At 35.7% G+C, this 20336-nt stretch overlaps 1 non-coding gene across 1 annotated transcript; it reads right to left on the reverse strand.

Annotated features, from left to right (window-relative positions):
• Positions 1–2758: 2758 nt before the first annotated feature.
• On the reverse strand, positions 2759–2865 carry LOC136221190 (small nucleolar RNA R71). Its single transcript, XR_010684972.1, has one exon. It is a non-coding gene; the product is annotated as a small nucleolar RNA R71 (small nucleolar RNA).
• Between the last annotated feature and the right edge of the window lie 17471 nt (positions 2866–20336).

The following is a 20336-nucleotide window of genomic DNA, read 5'->3' on the forward strand; positions in this document are numbered from 1 at the left end:
CTGCAGCATCTAACGCACAGTGAAGCATGTTTATAGCCGAAGCATGATTTTATAGCTTCTTGAGATCATCCTCTGTCCATCTAGTCTCAGCTTTGACAACCGTTTGGCCATCAATAGTTTCAACAGGAACAAATGGGCCTTGGACTATAGATAGCCATGCGCTCATGTTTGTTGCCTGAATGAAATTTTTCATTCCATTCTTCCAAAAGGTATAGTTAGACCCGAAGAATAGAGGAGGTCGAGTTATGGACAGACCCTCAGGTAAAATCTGAGTTGTCAGATTTCCTGGGAGAAACCGAGTGCTGTTCTTAGCCATAGTGGGGATCAGCTCAAGGTAGTTAAACCTTGCACAGTGAGCTTTTAAGCTCTGATACCACTTGTTGGTCCCTTATAACGTGACAAGTTAGTTCCAGGGGGGGATAGGAACTATTTAAAAATTTGTCCGTTGAGGCTGACTTCTTTTCCTATGAAAAGGTTTACACAAAGTCACTAAGTAGATTCAAGACATAAGCTTAGTCAACTTGTGACTAAGTCTGCTTCTTTACTTGAGTCAGGAAATAGCACTTAGAGTCTATTCCTGAACTCAGCTTCTTAGTAAACTTAACTCAGTGTGAGTTCTTTACTTAGTCAGTTTTATAGCAAGCAATGTATATCAAAGGAGTTTAAGGGTTAGAAAGATATTACTCAGCAGACTTATCCTGGTTCGGCCTCTCCGCCTACATCCAGTCCCCGGAACTCGTTCCGAGCGTTTTGAATTCTCTACTGAGCTCTTTAAAGGTAGAGCACGAAACCTTTTACAAATAGAAGCTGAGTATAACAAGCGTACCTTCCTCTATACCTCTACTCACTCCTATATCTATGCTGAGCACTATAACCGAGTACTCAGCCTCTCCTTTCTATTATTCTACAAATGATAAAGTGTTTGTCCTAAACAACGATTGCTAAGACACTTTAGATGATTGGAAATCACTCTAGACTTTTACACAATAATATGGAAATTGGTGTAAGGTATTTGCTTTGCTTTTCTCACAGAATCTTTGAGTATGGATTTGGTCAGCGTTTCGACAATTTGAAGTTCTGTGTTGATTGAAGCAAATAGATGGCCTTTATATAGTGACACTTGAGGCACCTGGTCATTTCAAATTTAGAAATAACCGTTGGAGGGAAACGGCTTCCTGTCATTGTCACTCTGGGCGTGCTCAGCGTCGTTGGCCAATAGGATTCTTGCATCTTTTGTCTTCATCAGTCTTCAGCAGAATGTTTCGCCATTTAAGGAAAAGTCCACGAGACAGCTTTCTGCGCCTTCTGAACTTTTCCCAAAGTAGAAATACTTTGTCAAGAAGTTGAACATTGCCTGCCGCTGTCCAGACTGCTTTGTCGTCCAACTCAGCAGCTTCTCCTTGAAGCTTTTGCCACGAAGGCTTCTCGATCCTTCTCTTGTTGAGTCGTCGTTTTAGTTGATACGGCTTCGTTTTGAACTTTTAAGCCGAATGGTGTTGATGTGTTGACTTGGGCTTGACTTCCACTTTATGGGCCTTTGGGCTTTTTAATCTCAATGTCTTATACACAATTAAACTCAACATTGAACAAACACATTAGTGTAAATAAATCAAAGCATTATAAATTTAATGTGTTAGAATATTTTTAGCATTACTTAAATAATTTTGTCAAATCAAAATCATGTGGAAACGTGTTTCAACATTGCGTTCAAAGCCTTTTAATTAGAGGAATTTACGTTATTTCATTTTTATAATTTATACAAAGTTTAAAGTTGTTTTCTTTGCTTAATGCAAACGAATACATTTGTTTACTTTTCTAAAGAACTAAGCGTTTCTGTTTTGCAAATTCACCCTTAAAACAGAAGTGAATTCTAACATTGTCATACTTTAATCTAATTCTTATTCTAGCAATTTCAAAACCAAATCCAATTAAACGATTTTCCATTTTATAAACCTTAAGAGTAAATCTAACCGATTCAAAATAAGTTTTCGTTAAAAAGCATTCCATGTGGGTTCGATATCTTTTATTACTACAAGCGTATACCGTGCACTTGCGGAAATCGCTCAACAAGTTTTTGGCACCGTTGCCGGGGAACGCCAAAAATTTTGACAAAATTTTAGATTTTTCATGTTATATTTCGAATCTAGGTTTATTCATACTTATTCAGACTTTTATATTTCATTTATTTCAAATTACTAACATATTTATTTTTCATATTCTGTTTTGAAGGTAGTTTCGGTTCGTGCAAGATTTCAAGTTCATGCGCAGTTCTCGAAGTTCGGGCACGCCACCAAACCTATTAGACCCAGAAATTGAAAGAACCCTTAAAAAGAACAAGAAAAACAAAAATAAAACTCCAATAAAAACTAAAGATACCGAGCCAGAAATTATGGCTACACTTATTGATTACGCTAGGCCAGGAGTGGCCGGTGTAACAAACAGCATAGTTAGACCCCAAATAAATGCAAACCAATTTGAAAGTAAGCCAGCATTGCTTAATATGTTGCAAAATAATGTAACATTTTACGGGTTGCCTAACGAAAATCCTAACACCCATTTGACAAATTTCTTAGAAATTTGTGACACTTTTATAATAACAGATGTGACTGCCGAAGCAATCAAACTTAGCCTTTTTCCTTTTACTTTGAAGGATATAGCCAAAGAATGGTTAACTTCCATGCCAGCCGCAACATTTGCAACTTGGGAACAATTAGCCCAAGCGTTTTTATCAAAATATTTTCCTTTAGCAAAAATCGCAAGAGTCATAAAAGAGTTAACATCTTTTTCTCAAAATGATAATGAAACTCTTTATGAGGCTTGGGAACATTTTAAAGAACTTCAACGTTTATGCCCACACCACCAACTGCCCATTGAACTTTTAATGCAAACATTTTATAATGGATTAAATCCTACAACTAGAGGTTCACTCGATGCTATGTCTGGAGGGTTATTCATGAAGAAAACATCAGCCCAAGCAAGAGAACTTTTGGAGAAAATGGCAATCAACAGTAGTATGTGGCCCACGGAGCGTGGACATATACCAGTGGCGAAACCATCATCCTCAACTACATCATCGGTTAAAGGTATAGTGAATCTTGATCCAGTTGCGATGTTACAAGCCCAATTTTCTGCCTTATCGCACAAAATAGATAGGTTTATGGCACCGTGCGATCCTAATGGTAATACAATCCAAACGGACGTGGATTATGAAGGTATGAGCGAGATTGAACAAGTAAATTTTGTCCAAGGGCAAAACCAAACTAATAACCCTTATTCCAATACTTATAATCCTGGATGGAGAAATCATCCTAACTTTAACTGGAGAGATAATAATAATAATACAAATGCTAATCAAAATCGTACCAATAATTATCAAAATCAATCAAGAGATACGATTAGCACTTTATCTTCTAAGATCGACAAATTTATTGATGCTATGAGTGGAAAAATAAGTAATCACGACGATGGTTTTAAACGGATCGAGAATAAATTCGATCAGCTTATTAAAAACCAATCATCTAGCATCCATAATTTGGAGGTTCTAATTGGACAACTCGCTAAATCAATTCCATCCCGCAAAGAGGGAAGTCTTCCCAGCCATACGGAGCAAAATCCGAAAGAGCGTGTAAAGGCTATCACTCTTCGCTCAGGGAAAAACTACTTAGGTCCGGAAATGCCCGGAGATTCAACTTTACTAGGAACTGATTTACCAAAAACTTTTGTACCCAAACCACCTTTTCCACACAAGGTCCGAAATAAGGACTATGACAAACAAGTTTTAACATTTTTAGATAAACTTAAAAAAATTTGCACATTAATTTGACATTTATGGATGCAATTACGCAAATTCCCATTTATGGTAAGTTTTTAAAAGATTTAATTTCAAAGAAAATCAGTTGGGAAGGAATTTCATCCATTTCGCTAACCGATAGTGTCAAGTAATTTTCCTACTAAACTCAAGGATCCCAGATGTTTCACCATTCCGTGTAAGTTGGGAGATATCGAATTCCCAAGTTGTCTTTGTGATTTAGGAGCGAGTATAAACTTAATGTCACTGTCCATTTTTAATAAATTAGGTTTAGAAGAAGATATCAAACGTACCAATATGGTTTTGCAATTAGCGGATCAAACCACTAAAAGACCATATGGTATAATTGAGGATGTTTTAGTTAAAGTTGACAAATTTATTTTTCCTACCGATTTTGTTATATTAGATTTTGCATATGACGTTAATTGTCCACTAATTTTTGGTAGACCGTTCATGAACACGGGACGTACTCTAGTTGATGTGTCGGAAGGGAAAGTAGTTTTAAGAATAGGAGAAGATAAGATCGAGTTTGATATGAACAAAGCAATGAAATATCCTATGGAGGATTTCGCTTGTATGAAACTTGATTTAGTTGAAGAATGTGTTAATGACATTATTCAAAAAGAAAAAGTAATAGAACCTATAATGAGTGAAGAATTAGAAGATAAGGACCCAAAGCCTTTGATTCGAGAAGATGGACCAGTTCCGCCTTCAATTGTAATGCCACCTAAATTAGAACTTAAAGAATTACCAAATCATTTGAGGTACGCTCTCTTAGGCGAAGGCGATTCTCTACCTATAATTATCTCTAACAAATTAACGCATATTCAAGAAGAAAAATTGAAGGAAGTTGTTAGAAACAGAATAGGAAGTATGGGATGGCAAATTTTAGACTTAAAAGGAATAAATCCTAGTATTGTAATGCACAGAATTCACTTAGAAGAAGATAAGCCACCTAAAGCGGATAGGCAAAGACGCTTAAATCCGAATATGAAAGAAGTAGTAAAAAATGAGATTACTAAACTTTTAGACAATGGAATCATTTATCCTATTTCGGATAGTGAATGGGTTAGTCCAATCCATTGTGTACCTAAAAAGGGAGGCATAACTGTTGTAAGGAATGATGAAGTGTTGGGGTTTAGTGTCCTATAGACAATTGTTCTAGGATACAAACTTAATGTAAATGAATTGTTCTTTATATCATTTGTTTAAAGAGATATATGTTTTATAACTATATAAAGGCAATCCCTTTTAAGCACTAAATAAAGTCTAATAAAAGGAAATCCGTAAGTTTATTTAAAGTGATTATAAAGTGTTCATACAAGCATGAAGTGAGACAAAACTTTATAGTAAACTGATAAACTTAAAACCACCCCAAGTCAAGTGATATGTTTGGGATTGACATATCACTGTTGAGACTTGTATGTAACAATGTCTTCTGTCCGACAGAAAGCTGATCTCACAAGCTTCATATATACAGATATCTGGACAGTTACATAGATCCGATGAAACATTGTTCATTAGGATTGGGGATCCGATTTGAGATAACAGGATGGGTAGATTCATCCTTGTCACATGTTCATCTCATTGGTATTAATAGGTATAACTAATCCTCAGACTCAAAGGAATATTAATTGGTATTCTGGATTACGGAATGTGATGCTTTGACTCTGGTGTAACACGATCCTTAACAGAGATGACTCTGTGGTGTGAACAGTAGACGTTGGGTATCATAGGAAGTAATTGCGGAGTCGTTATATATTGGATTGAGCATTTATCACTCCCGATAAATGGGAGATACATCCATGGATCGCTTGTGGAAGACTCGACTTTTAATCCTTGCAAGGTGATAGCTTAAGAGTAAGAAATACAGATTTCACTTAACCTATCTTTTTGAGTTGACTCGGCCTGTATAAGTAAAATGAACATCTCGCTATATGTGACTTGACATCACCCATAGTCATAAGATTCAGTTCAAGGATGTAGTTGATAAAGGATCGAATTATACTGTAACTAATACGGAAAGGTTAACGACAGAATCAACCTGTCTTCTTATAGCTCTGGGGGAATGATTACGGACTTGTTAATCACATACTCTGTACATCATTCCATTATGCAAAGATTAAATATAATTCTCTGAAAATTAATTTAATAACGTTGCATACGGCTAGAAGCAATAAGAACCTAATGGATCACACATAAGACTTGGAACCTAAAAGAGAGATAGATGTTAATTAATTTATAGAAGCCCAATTGAGCCCAATAACGCCCATAGACATAAGGAGGTCGAAATTCATGTAGTGATATACATGAATAATTAATTTGATTTTGTTAATCCTAATTAGATTAGGAATATGAATTAAATTAATTAATAGATAATTAAGTTAGGAGTTTTAATTAGATTAATATACTCCTATTATTATCCAATAAGGTTATTATTATTATCCTTAATATATTAGATATATAGTGAGATAATAATTAGGAATTCTATTCCGAATGGAATTCCTATTCAGTAACCTAATTCTATCTAACTAGGGATTAGATACAAGAGATTATAAATACCCCTTCCCTTGAGATTTTCGAAATCCAAGCAAGCCTTACCCTACTTGTGATTTTCGAAATTCACCTAGTCCAAGAGAGAGAAAATTTGACACCCCTAGTTCGAGGACGAGATTTCTCTACGGCTTCGTTTGATCAATTAATTTTCATCTATTTCTTTTATCCTTGATCTTGTTTTGATTAGTTAGAGGCAATCTACTTTGGTTGCTATTCAACGATTGATACTAAATTAATCTTCCCGTGTTTTATTTCGTGTTTGGGAACTCGAAGAAGAAAAACAAACAAAAGGGAGAAATTCGTTTTACTACTCCTACATCAGGCCAGTTCACGATTTCGCGGATTCCCGGAGATTGAACCGTCGGATCGTCGCGATTTTTGGACAGGAGCTTCTAGACATATTCTTCCACGTTTTCACCGAAGGGATTGTCGTTCGGAGGTGTGGCAGGTCTGTTTCGGATAGGAGCAGATTGGTAGACAGTTTCTATCTCTTTTGAAGTTGTGGGCACTTCGTTTGCAACGGTAGATAGAACTTCTAAAAAGGTATTTCTTCTTATCCTTCTTTATATGAAATAATGGTTAACGGATCTTGTAGTTAAATGGAAATATGTTAAAATTTGTATATTTCCGCTGCTATACATTAGCCTAATTTCCAACATTGGTATCAGAGCCATCGTTAAATCCGTTATTTCATATATGAAAATTTAGAAGTTTTTCAATAGGATTGAATAAATATTTATAGTTAGGATTAATTAACAAATTGTTTTGATTAATTGATTCTAAAGATAAATAAGTTTTAATTAATTATTAATTAAAATAGATTATGCGTATGTTCCTAATTATTTTGGTTGATAATCATTATAACGAAATCTATTAGTTTTATAGTTAAATTGATAAAATCAGTTTTATTAATTCTAAAGATAAAATGGAAATCTATAGTAGTTTTTTCTATTTTCTGAAAATCGTTTTAAAACCGTTTTAGAAATGATATATATATATATTTAAAATCATTTTTATATTTAAATATATATGTTTCAGAAATTGATAGTTTTCTGTTTTGATTATCGAATGAAAATTTGTTTACAAGTTTGTTTTATCAATTTGTAAATCAAAATGTTAAATGAATTAAAATCAAAATAATTAGGACGTGCATAATTAAAGTTTTGTATAGTTATATTAATCTAAAGATTAATATAAAAGATACGAAACTATTAGAAGTAAAATTGGATGAAAGTTAATTTGATATGTTAATGTGATTAACATAAATATTACATAAGATAGTTATGTAATCAACCAATTAAATTTATTTAATTGAGTCTATGCATGTTTGGAGTTATGGACATATTTGGACCCTCTTTAGTCTTTTGGTATTTTTGAAATAGGGCCTGCGAGTCCTGCCTTTCTACTATCTATTGTAATTTCTCCTCTCATCTGATTCCCTTCAATTCAATTGAAGTTTTCTTTAGTAGTATAGAAATTAATATGTAATTTCAAGGCGCCATGGAGAAGACGGAGGACCTAAAGAGAAATATGTAATAGTTAGTATTTCCTTAGGTTTGCCCTTTTATTCCGTCTCTGGCTCGACGGAATAATTTAGATGATATGTCCATAACGCCAATGTATGTGAATGTATGTGTCTGATGTATGCTAAAGCAAATCAAGACTAAGTTAGATTATGAGACCTAAAATAAAATCCCTCATTAAAAAGTTAAGTAAATAAACAAGTTATTAAAATCGGTTGCCCCTCCCTAATATTATAATTCAGCCGGCAGTACTGAGGGCCTTTGGGTTGTTGAGTAAACTCAAGCTCGGGGTCCTTTCGGTAACACCTGAATTATCGAAAATCATTTTTCATGAATATGGGGTAATACTTAAATTAGATTATGATAATTGGATGAGTAAACTCATGTTGTCATAAACTAATGGGCAAGACGGTTGGGATTAATATGAATAGCATATTAGTTACTAATGTGGTTAGTAACCCAATAACCTAGGAATCACATTAAAGATGTGATTGATTACATGAATCTACCTAATGAATGAGACTAGCTTATTGAGTAAACTCAAGGAGAAATCTCAGGAGTTAGGATCCTAGCTCACTAAAGGATTTGTGAAATTCTTCGAATTAATATGGAGGGCTATTAATTTGGCAAAATAGTGGGAGCAATCTAAAATAAACTAAAAGGCCTATAATTTTAGATTGATATACTTTAAGCAAATGAATGACATACGTTTACTCTTTCTCACTCTAAGGTTTAATTAAACCCACTCTTATAATCATGACTAAAACCAATCTGCAAAACATTCTTACCGATAACAAATTGAATGGTTCAAACTTCACCGACTGGTTTCGTAACCTCAAAATTGTTTTGAAGTTCGATAAAATAGGGTATGTACTTGATACGTCAATACCCCCTCTCCCTGCTGATGATGATCCCATTGAGGAAATTGATCTTTACCAGAAGTATAAGGCTGATGATGATCATGCCGGATGCATCATACTTGCATCGATGACATCGGAATTACAAAGGCAACATGAGGAAATGGATGCCTATTCCATCATCATGCACCTAAAGGAATTGTTTGGGAAACAAACCAGGTGCGAACGCTACGAGATATCCAAGTTGCTATATCGTAGTAGGATGCAAGAGGGCACATCTGTCATAACACATTGTGTCAAGATGATTGGCTACGTTACCAAACTTTCTAGTATTGGATTTGAGATGGATAACGAATTAAGTATAGACTTAATTCTTCAATCCCTCCCAGAAAGTTGTTCACAGTTCATTATGAACTATCAGATGAATGACTTGCAAACCTCTCTTGAAGAGCTTGCAAATATGCTCAAGTCAGTTGAGCCCAATATGAAGAAAGACAAAGCCATACCGGCTCTTGTCATTGAGGGATCAAAGAAAAGGAAAGGGAGCTATCCCAATCCTAATTATCCCAAGAAAGGTAAGAAAGCCGTGCCCTACAAAGCAAAGGGAAAGGAAGTGAAGAAGCCCAAAGGAGAGTGCCACTTCTGTGGTAAAGACGGGCATTGGAAAAGAAACTGTTGGTGTACCTAGCCTTCCTCAAAAGGGGAAGAAGCTGGGACTTCAACATCTGGTATGTTTTATATTGAAATTTCACAGTCTGAATCTTTTGGTACTTGATACCGGATGCAGCCTGAGGATATTCCAGGAATATCTAGAAATATTATTTCTATTAGCCGCCTTGTTGACGACGGCTTTTCATATTTCAATAAAAGACAAGAGTTGCAATTTTTATAAAGATTCGATCTTTTATTTTTTAGGAATTTCACAAAATGGGATTTATGTGTTAGATAACAAAATTCCTGCTTTTGCAATTGATACCAAAAGACATAAGCTAGATAATTCAACTTGTTGGGGTTTAGTGTCCTATAGACAATTGTTGCAGGATACAAACTTATTGTAAATGAATTGTTCTGTATATCATTTGTTTTAATAAGATATATGTTTTATAACTATATAAAGGCAATCCCTTTTAAAGCACTAAATAAAGTCTAATAAAAGGAAATCCGTAAGTTTGTTTAAAGTGATTATAAAGTGTTCATACAAGCATGAAGTGAGACAAAACTTTATAATAAACTAATAAACTTAAAACCACCCCAAGTCAAGTGATATGTTTAGGATTGATATATCACTGTTGAGACTTGTATGTAATAATGTCTTCTGTCCGACAGAAAGCTGATCTCACAAGCTTCACATATATAGATATCTGGACAGTTACATAGATCCGGTGAAACGTTGTTCATTAGGATTGGGGATCCGACTTGAGATAACAGGATGGGTAGATTCATCTTTGTCACCTGTTCATCTCATTGGTATTAATAGGTATAACTAATCCTCAGACTCAAAGGAATGTTAATTGGTCATCCTGAATTACTGAATGTGATACTTTGATCGCGTGGTCCCATGATCCTTAACAGAGATGACTCTGGGGTGTGAACTGCAAAGGTTGGGTGTCACAGGAGGTAATGTCAGGGTAGTTATACATTGGATTGAGCATTTATCACTCCCGATGAATGGGAGATACATCCAAGGATCGCTTGTGGAAGACTCGACTCTAAACCCTTGCAAGGTGATAGCTTAAGAGTAGAAATTCGGATTTCACTTAACCTATCTTTTGAGTTGACTCGGCCAATAACAAGTAAAATGAACGTCTCGCTATATGTGACTTGACATTACCCATAGTCATAAGATTCAGTTCAAGGATGTAGTTGATAAAGGATCGTATTATACCGTAACTAATACGGAAGGGTTAACGACAGAATCAACCTGTCTTCTTAACGGACTCTGGGGGAATGATTATGGACTTGCCAATAACATACTCTGTACATCATTCCGTTATGCAAGGGATTAAATATAATTCTTGAAGAAATTAATTTAATAGGTTGCATACGGCCAGAAGTAGTAAGGACCTAATGGATCACACATAAGACTTGTAACCAAAAGGAGAGATGGATATGATTAATAGATGGAAGCCCAAAATTAAGCCCAGTAAGGCCCAATTAGATGGAGGGGCCGAAATTTATATGTATTTGAGTAAGGAATTAATTTATTCCATTCATCCTAATTTGATTAGGATTGTGAAATTAAATTAATTAAGAGATAATCAAGTTAGGAGTTTTAATTAGATTAATATACTCCTATTATTATCTAACTAGGTTATTTATTATTATCCTAATTATATTAGATATATAGTAAGATAATAATTAGAAATCCTATTCCGAATTGGATTCCTATTAAGTAACCTATTCCTATCTAACTAGGGTTTAGATACAAGCAAATATATATACCCCTCCTACATGTGAATTTCAACACAAGCCTCTACCCTCCCCTAAAGTGATTTTCGAAATTGCTTAGTTAGAGAGAGAAAAGAATTCCCATCCCCAAGTTCGTGGACAAGAATTCATTCGGCATTCCATCGATTGATTAATCTAATTCATCCCTCTTTCTCCTTGATCTTGTGTTGGTTAATTAGAGGTAATCTATTTTGGTTACATCTCATAAAGGTTGATTCTAATTTAACCTCACCGTGTTCACGAAAGAAGAAAAACAATCAAAAGGGAGAAATTCGTTTTTCTTCGCCTACATCAGGTCAGTTCACTATTTCGAGGATTTCCGGAGATTGAACCGTCGGATCGTCGCGATTTTTGGACAGTAGCTTCTAGACATATTCTTCCACGTGTCCACCGAAGGGATTGTCGTTCGGAGGTCTGGAAGGTCTGTTTCGAATAGGGGCAGATTGGTAAACAGTTTACCTCTCCTTTGAAGTTGTGGGCACTTCGTTTGCAACGGTAGATTGATCAACGAAAGGTATTTCTTCTTATTCCTCTTTATATGAAATAACGATTAACGGATCCTATGGTTAAAAAGAAGTAGGCTAAAAATTTTATATTTCCGGTGCTATACCTTAGCCCTATTTCCAACAGTGGTATCAGAGCCATCGTTAAATCCGTTATTTCATATATGAAAATATAGAATTTTTCAATAGGATTGAATAAATATTTATGGTTAGGATTAATTGACAAATAGTATTGATTGATTAATTCTAAAGATAAATAAAGTTTTGATTAATTGTTAATTAAAACTGATTATGCTTATGTTCCTAATTATTTCGGTTGATAATCATTATAACAAAATCTATTAGTTTTATGGTTAGATTAATAAAATTAGTTTTATTGATTCTAAAGATAAAACGGAAATCTATTGTAGTTTTTTCTATTTCTGAAAATCGCTTTTCAACCGTTTTGAAAATCTGATATATATGTGTTTAAAATTAGTTTTGAATATAAAATATATATACATGTTTCGGAAATTAATAGTTTTATGTTTTGATTATCGAATGAAAATTCGTTTAAAAGTTTGTTTTTACCAAGTTGTAAATCAAAGCGTTAAATGAATTGAAATCAAAATAATTGGGACATGCATAATCAACGTTTTGTATGGTTATATTAATCTAAGAATTAATATAAAGATATAAAACGATTAGAAGTAAAATTGGATGAAAGTTAATTGGCCTAATGCATACCCAGCCCCCTAAAATTGTCCGTTTTATTCATTTAACCCCCTCACCTTACGGGACAACCCTTTAACCCCCTAAACTCCATAAAAATGGTATTTCTCACCCCATTAACTTGTCCATTTATCCCCCAACTCATAGAATGTTCTATTTACCCCCTTAACTCCATAAAAGTGGTATTTTTCACCCCTTACAATCCGTTATCGAAGCCTAAATTGATAACTTTTTTTAAACGTTAAACCTATATTTATGTTTTCCATAAAAGTGGAACCTAAATTGATACTTCCCCAAAAATCATAGGCCCATTTCGGTACATTATCCCTACATATAATGTATTTAACTTGTTTATATTAATATTCTTGTTATTTGTATTTTTTATTCGTTCTTTCTCCATTCAACTTTTTTTACTACTATAAAGGGATAAGAAATACCATTTTTATGAAATTAAGAGGGTAAATAGGATCATAAGTGGTGAGAAATACCACTTTTATGGAGTTAAGGGGGTAAATAGGATATTCGATGAGTTGAGAATGGGTAAAATGATAAATTTGGACAAGTTAAGGGGGTGAGAAATACCATTTTTATGGAGTTTAGGGGGTTAAAGGGTTGTCCCGTAAGATGAGGGGGTTAAATGAACAAAACGGACAACTTTAGGGGGCTAGGTATGCATTAGGCCAAGTTAATTTGATAAGTTAATGTGATTAACCTAAATATTACATAAGACAGTTATGTAATCAACCAATTAAATTTATTTAATTGAGTCTTTGCATGTTTGGAGTTATGGACATATTTGGACCCTCTTTAGTCTTTTGGTATTTTTGAAATAGGGCCTGCGAGTCCTGCCTTTCTACTATCTATTGTAATTTCTCCTCTCATCTGATTCCCTTCAATTCAATTGAAGTTTTCTTTAGTAGTATAGAAATTAATATGTAATTTCAAGGCGCCATGGAGAAGACGGAGGACCTAAAGAGAAATATGTAATAGTTAGTATTTCCTTAGGTTTGCCCTTTTATTTCGTCTCTGGCTCGACGGAATAATTTAGATGATATGTCCATAACGCCAATGTATGTGAATGTATGTGTCTGATGTATGCTAAAGCAAATCAAGACTAAGTTAGATTATGAGACCTAAAATAAAATCCCTCATTAAAAAGTTAAGTAAATAAACAAGTTATTAAAATCGGTTGCCCCTCCCTAATATTATAATTCACCCGGCAGTACTGGGGGCCTTTGGGTTGTTGGCCAAAGTCAAGCTCGGGGTCTTATGGTAACACCTGGATTATCGAAAATCGTTCTTTCATGAATATGGGGTAATACTTAAATTAGAGTATGATAATTGGATGGGCAAACTCATGTTGTCATACACTAATGGGCAAAATGGTTGGGATTAATATGAATGACATATTAGTTACTAATGTGGTTAGTAACCCAATAACCTAGGAATCGCATTTGAGATGTGATTGATTGAATGAATCTACCTAACGAATGAGACTAGTTTGTTGGCTAAAGTTAAGGCGAAATCTCAGGAGTTAGGATCCTAGCTCACTAAAGGATTTGTGAAATTCTTCGAATTAATATGGAGGGTTATTAATTTGGCAAAATAGTGGGAGCAATCTGAAATAAATTAAAAGGCCTATAATTTTAGATTGTTATACTTTAAAGAAAATGAATAACATATGTTTACTCTTTTTCACTCTCAGTTTAATGAAACACTCTTAAAATCATGACTAACACCAATCTGCAAAACACATTTACCGATAACAAGTTGAATAGTTCAAACTTCACCGACTAGTATCGCAACCTCAAAATTGTTTTGAAGTTCGATAAAATAGGGTATGTATTTGATACATCGATACCCCCTATCCCTAATAATGATGCTCCAAATCGAGGAAATCGATGCTTACAAGAAGCACAAGGCTGATGACGATCATGCCGGATGCATCATACTTGCATCGATGACATCGGAATTACAAAGGCAACTATGCATGTTCCATCATCATGCGCCTAAAGGAATTGTTTGGGAAACAAACCAGGTGCAAACGCTACGAGATATCCAAATGGTTATATCGTTGCAGGATGCAAGAGGGCACATCAATCATGACACATTATGTCAAGATGATTGGCTATATTACCAAACTTTCTAGTATTGGATTCGCGATGGATAACGAACTAAGTGTAGACTTAATTCTTCAATCCCTCCCAAAGAGTTATTCATAGTTCATCATGAACTATAAGATGAATGACTTGCAAACCTCTCTTGAAGAGCTTGCAAATATACTCAAGTCAGTTGAGCCCAATATTCAGAAAGGCAAGGCAATACCGGCTATTGTCATATAGGGATCAAAGAAGTGGAAAGGGAATTCTCCCGATCCTAAACATCCCAAGAAAGGTAAGAAAGCCATGCCCACTAAAGTTAAGGGAAAGGAAGTGAAGAAGCCTAAAAGAAAGTACCACTATTGTGGTGACATGGGGCATTGGAAGAGAAATTGTTCTTTGTACCGAGCTACCCTCCAGAAGGGAAAAGCCGGTACTCCAAACATCTGGTATGTTCTATATTTCGATAAAGAACAAACATTGCGATTTTTATAGAGATGGGATTTTCTTTTTTTCAGGAATATCACAAAATGGGATTTATGTGTTAGATTTCTGTTTTCGCAATTGATACTAAAAGACATAAGCTAGATAATTCAACTTACTTGTGGCATTGTCATATAAACGAGAGACGCATGCTAAAGCTACATTCAGATGGGCTTATAGATCCAATCGATTCTGAATCATTGGAAACATGCGAATCATGTTTAAAAGGTAAAATGACAAAGACACCCTTTAGCAATAAAGGTGAGCGTGTATCAGACACTCTAGGACTCATTCATTCAGATGTATGTGGCCTTATGTCAGTCCAAGCAAGAGGAGGATTCAGATACTTCATTAGCTTCATAGATGACCATACTCGCTATGGTTATATCTACTTGATGAGGCACAAATCAGAAGCTTTTGACAAGTTCAAATGCTTCAAGAATGAAGTGGAAAATCAATTAGGAAAGAAAATAAAGACACTTCGATTTGATCGAGGTGGCGAATATCTTTCTGATGATTTTCTGAATTATCTAACTGAATGTGGGATATGCTCACAATGGACACCTCCCTATACACCACAACACAATGGTGTATCCGAGAGGAGAAACCGTACCCTATTAGATATGGTACGATCCATGATGAGCATGGCCTTACTTCCAAAGACGTTCTGGGGCTATGCCTTAGAAACTGCCCTCTTCACCCTGAATCGAGTATCAACTAAATCCGCTAGTTCCACGCCATATGAATTGTTCGTTGGTAGGAAACCCGTGTTCTCTTTCATGAGAGTATGGGGTTGTTCAGCATATGTCAAACGCGTTGCGTCCGACAAATTAGATTCTAAATCTGATAAATGTTTCTTCATTGGATACCCTAAGGAAACTATGGGATATTACTTCTATCATCCAGATGATCAGAAAGTGATCGTATCCAAACATGCAACCTTCTTAGAGAAAGAGTTTCTCGAAGAAACACAAAAGGGAAGCGTGATTGAACTCGACGAAGTTCAAGAGGAAGAAACAACGACTGAAACAACGGAGGCGGTCGAGGTACTCGAAGAAGTCCCATTAGATAAGACTCCAGTGGCACCTATTCGTAGATCACGAAGAGTTCATGAACTCCCAGTTAGATATGGTTTTCTAGTGGGAGATGATGACGAGGTTCCCGTGTTAGACGACGAACCCGAAAACTACGAAGAGGCTCTTACTAGTCCAGATTCTAAAGCATGGCTTGAAGCCATGGATTCTGAAATGGATTCCATGTATACTAACCAAGTTTGGACTTTGGTTGATCCACCCGAAGGGATAAAACCCATTGGGTGCAGGTGGATCTTCAAAAAGAAGACTGACATGGATGGAAAGGTTAACACCTACAAGGCTAGGTTGGTAGCGAAAGGATATCGTCAAAAATAAGGCGTTGATTATGACGAAACCTTCTCTCCCGTTGCTATGTCCAAATCAATCAGAATCATGCTTGCAATTGCCGCTCATTTTGATTATGAGATTTGGCAAATGGATGTGAAAACAGCTTTCCTAAACGGAAACCTGCTTGAGGATGTATACATGATGCAACCTCAAGGTTTCATATCAAAGGATGCAAATAAAGTTTGCAAACTTCAGAGATCCATTTATGGACTCAAGCAAGCATCTAGAAGCTGGAATAAGCGTTTTGACGAAACCATAAAACAATTTGGTTTCGAACAAAATTGCGAAGAAGCTTGCATTTACAAGAAAGCAAGTGGGAGCTCTATAGCATTTCTCATACTATATGTGGACGATATACTGTTAATGGGAAATGACATTGCTCTATTACAATCGGTGAAAGTATGGTTATCCGGTAACTTCTCAATGAAAGACCTTAGTGAAGCAGCTTATATACTTGATATAAAGATCTATAGAGATAGATCGAGAAGACTGCTTGGTTTTTCACAGGCTACATACATTGAAAAGGTGCTAAATCGGTTTAGCATGCTTGAATCGAAACGAGGTAACTTACCCATGCTACATGGAGTAAAGTTAAACAATCATCAATGTCCTAAAACTGATGATGACAAACGACGCATGGCTGTAGTCCCGTACGCCAGCGTGATCGGTTCGATTATGTATGCTATGCTATGCACTAGACCTGACGTAGCGTTCGCGTTATCTGTAACGAGTCGTTACCAAGGGAATCCGGGAGACGAGCATTGGATTGCCGTCAAGAACATTCTTAAGTACTTGAGAAGGACTAAAGACATGTTCCTAGTGTACGGAGAAGGAGATCTGAAAATTGAAGGATTTTCAGACGCTAGTCATCTCACAGATGAGAATGATTTTAAATCCCAATCAGGATACCTGTTTATCTTGAATGGGGGCGCAGTCAGTTGGAAAAGTTCCAAGCAGGGAAGCGTAGCTTTCTCTACGACCGAGTTAGAGTACATCGCTGCTGCGGAAGCAGCAAAGGAAGCAGTTTGGATTAGAAAGTTCATTACAGAACTAGGTGTGGTGCCTGACATTGTCAATCCCATTACTCTGTACTGTGATAACAATGGAGCCATTGCGCAAGCAAAGGAACCACGGTCTCATAATGCATCCAAGCACTACCTAAAGCGATAGCACATCATTAGAGAGATTGTGGCTAGAGGAGATGTGAGAATAGAAAGAGTACCTACAGAGGACAACGTTGTAGATCCGTTGACAAAGCCTTTAACCCAAAAACTACATGATCGTCATTTAACTTTTACTGGGATAAGTTTTAGAAACAATTGGCTTTAGTCCAAGTGGGAGTATGTTGGGGTTTAGTGTCCTATAGACAATTGTTGCAGGATACAAACTTATTGTAAATGAATTGTTCTTTATATCATTTGTTTTAATAAGATATATGTTTTATAACTATATAAAGGCAATCCCTTTTAAAGCACTAAATAAAGTCTAATAAAAGGAAATCCGTAAGTTTGTTTAAAGTGATTATAAAGTGTTCATACAAGCATGAAGTGAGACAAAACTTTATAATAAACTAATAAACTTAAAACCACCCCAAGTCAAGTGATATGTTTAGGATTGATATATCACTGTTGAGACTTGTATGTAACAATGTCTTCTGTCCGACAGAAAGCTGATCTCACAAGCTTCACATATATAGATATCTGGACAGTTACATAGATCCAGTGAAACGTTATTCATTAGGATTGGGGATCCGATTTGAGATAACAGGATGGGTAGATTCATCCTTATCACCCGTTCATCTCATTGGTATTAATAGGTATAACTAATCCTCAGACTCAAAGGAATGTTAATTGGTCATCCTGAATTACTGAATGTGAGACTTTGATCGCGTGGTCCCACGATCCTTAACAGAGATGACTCTGGGGTGTGAACTGCAAAGGTTGTGTGTCACAGGAGGTAATGTCAGGGTAGTTATACATTGGATTGAGCATTTATCACTCCCGATGAATGGGAGATACATCCAAGGATCGCTTGTGGAAGACTCGACTCTAAACCCTTGCAAGGTGATAGCTTAAGAGTAGAAATTCGGATTTCACTTAACCTATCTTTTGAGTTGACTCGGCCAATAACAAGTAAAATGAACGTCTCGCTATATGTGACTTGACATTACCCATAGTCATAAGATTCAGTTCAAGGATGTAGTTGATAAAGGATCGTATTATACCATAACTAATACGGAAGGGTTAACGACAGAATCAACCTGTCTTCTTAACGGACTCTGGGGGAATGATTATGGACTTGCCAATAACATACTCTGTACATCATTCCGTTATGCAAGGGATTAAATATAATTCTTGAAGAAATTAATTTAATAGGTTGCATACGGCCAGAAGTAGTAAGGACCTAATGGATCACACATAAGACTTGGAACCAAAAAGAGAGATGGATATGATTAATAGATGGAAGCCCAAAATTAAGCCCAGTAAGGCCCAATTACATGGAGGGGCCGAAATTTATATGTATTTGAGTAAGGAATTAATTTATTCCATTCATCCTAATTTGATTAGGATTGTGAAATTAAATTAATTAAGAGATAATCAAGTTAGGAGTTTTAATTAGATTAATATACTCCTATTATTATCTAACTAGGTTATTTATTATTATCCTAATTATATTAGATATATAGTAAGATAATAATTAGAAATCCTATTCCGAATTGGATTCCTATTAAGTAACCTATTCCTATCTAACTAGGGTTTAGATACAAGCAAATATATATACCCCTCCTACATGTGAATTTCAACACAAGCCTCTACCCTCCCCTAAAGTGATTTTCGAAATTGCTTAGTTAGAGAGAGAAAAGAATTCCCATCCCCAAGTTCGTGGACAAGAATTCATTCGGCATTCCATCGATTGATTAATCTAATTCATCCCTCTTTCTCCTTGATCTTGTGTTGGTTAATTAGAGGTAATCTATTTTGGTTACATCTCATAAAGGTTGATTCTAATTTAACCTCACCGTGTTCACGAAAGAAGAAAAACAATCAAAAGGGAGAAATTCGTTTTTCTTCGCCTACATCAGGTCAGTTCACTATTTCGAGGATTCCCGGAGATTGAACCGTCGGATCGTCGCGATTTTTGGACAGTAGCTTCTAGACATATTCTTCCACGTGTCCAACGAAGGGATTGGCGTTCGGAGGTCTGGAAGGTCTGTTTCGAATAGGGGCAGATTGGTAAACAGTTTACCTCTCCTTTGAAGTTGTGGGCACTTCGTTTGCAACGGTAGATTGATCAACGAAAGGTATTTCTTCTTATTCCTCTTTATATGAAATAACGATTAACAGATCCTATGGTTAAAAAGAAGTAGGCTAAAAATTTTATATTTCCGCTGCTATACCTTAGCCCTATTTCCAACACAACTTACTTGTGGCATTGTCGTTTAGGCAACATAAACAAGAGACGCATGCTAAAGCTACATTCAGATGGGCTTATAGATCCAATCGATCCCGAAGCATTGGAAACATGCGAATCATGTTTAAAAGGTAAAATGACAAAGACACCCTTTAGTAATAAAGGTGAGTGTGTATCAGACACTCTAGGACTCATTCATTCAGATGTATGTGGCCCTATGTCAGTCCAAGCAAGAGGAGGATTCAGATTCTTCATAAGCTCCATAGATGACCATACCCGATATGGTTACATCTATTTGATGAAGCACAAGTCAGAAGCTTTTGAGAAATTCAAATGCTTCAAGAATGAAGTAGAAAATCAATTAGGAAAGAAAATAAAGACGCTTCGATCTGATCGAGGTGGCGAATATCTTTCAGATGATTTTCGGAATTATCAAACTGAATGTGGGATATGCTCACAATGGACACCTCCCTATACACCACAACACAATGGTGTGTCCGAGAGGAGAAACCGTAC

This window comes from Euphorbia lathyris, chromosome 2 (genome assembly GCF_963576675.1).
Source record: "Euphorbia lathyris chromosome 2, ddEupLath1.1, whole genome shotgun sequence".
In the NCBI taxonomy this organism is placed as follows: Eukaryota; Viridiplantae; Streptophyta; class Magnoliopsida; order Malpighiales; family Euphorbiaceae; genus Euphorbia; species Euphorbia lathyris.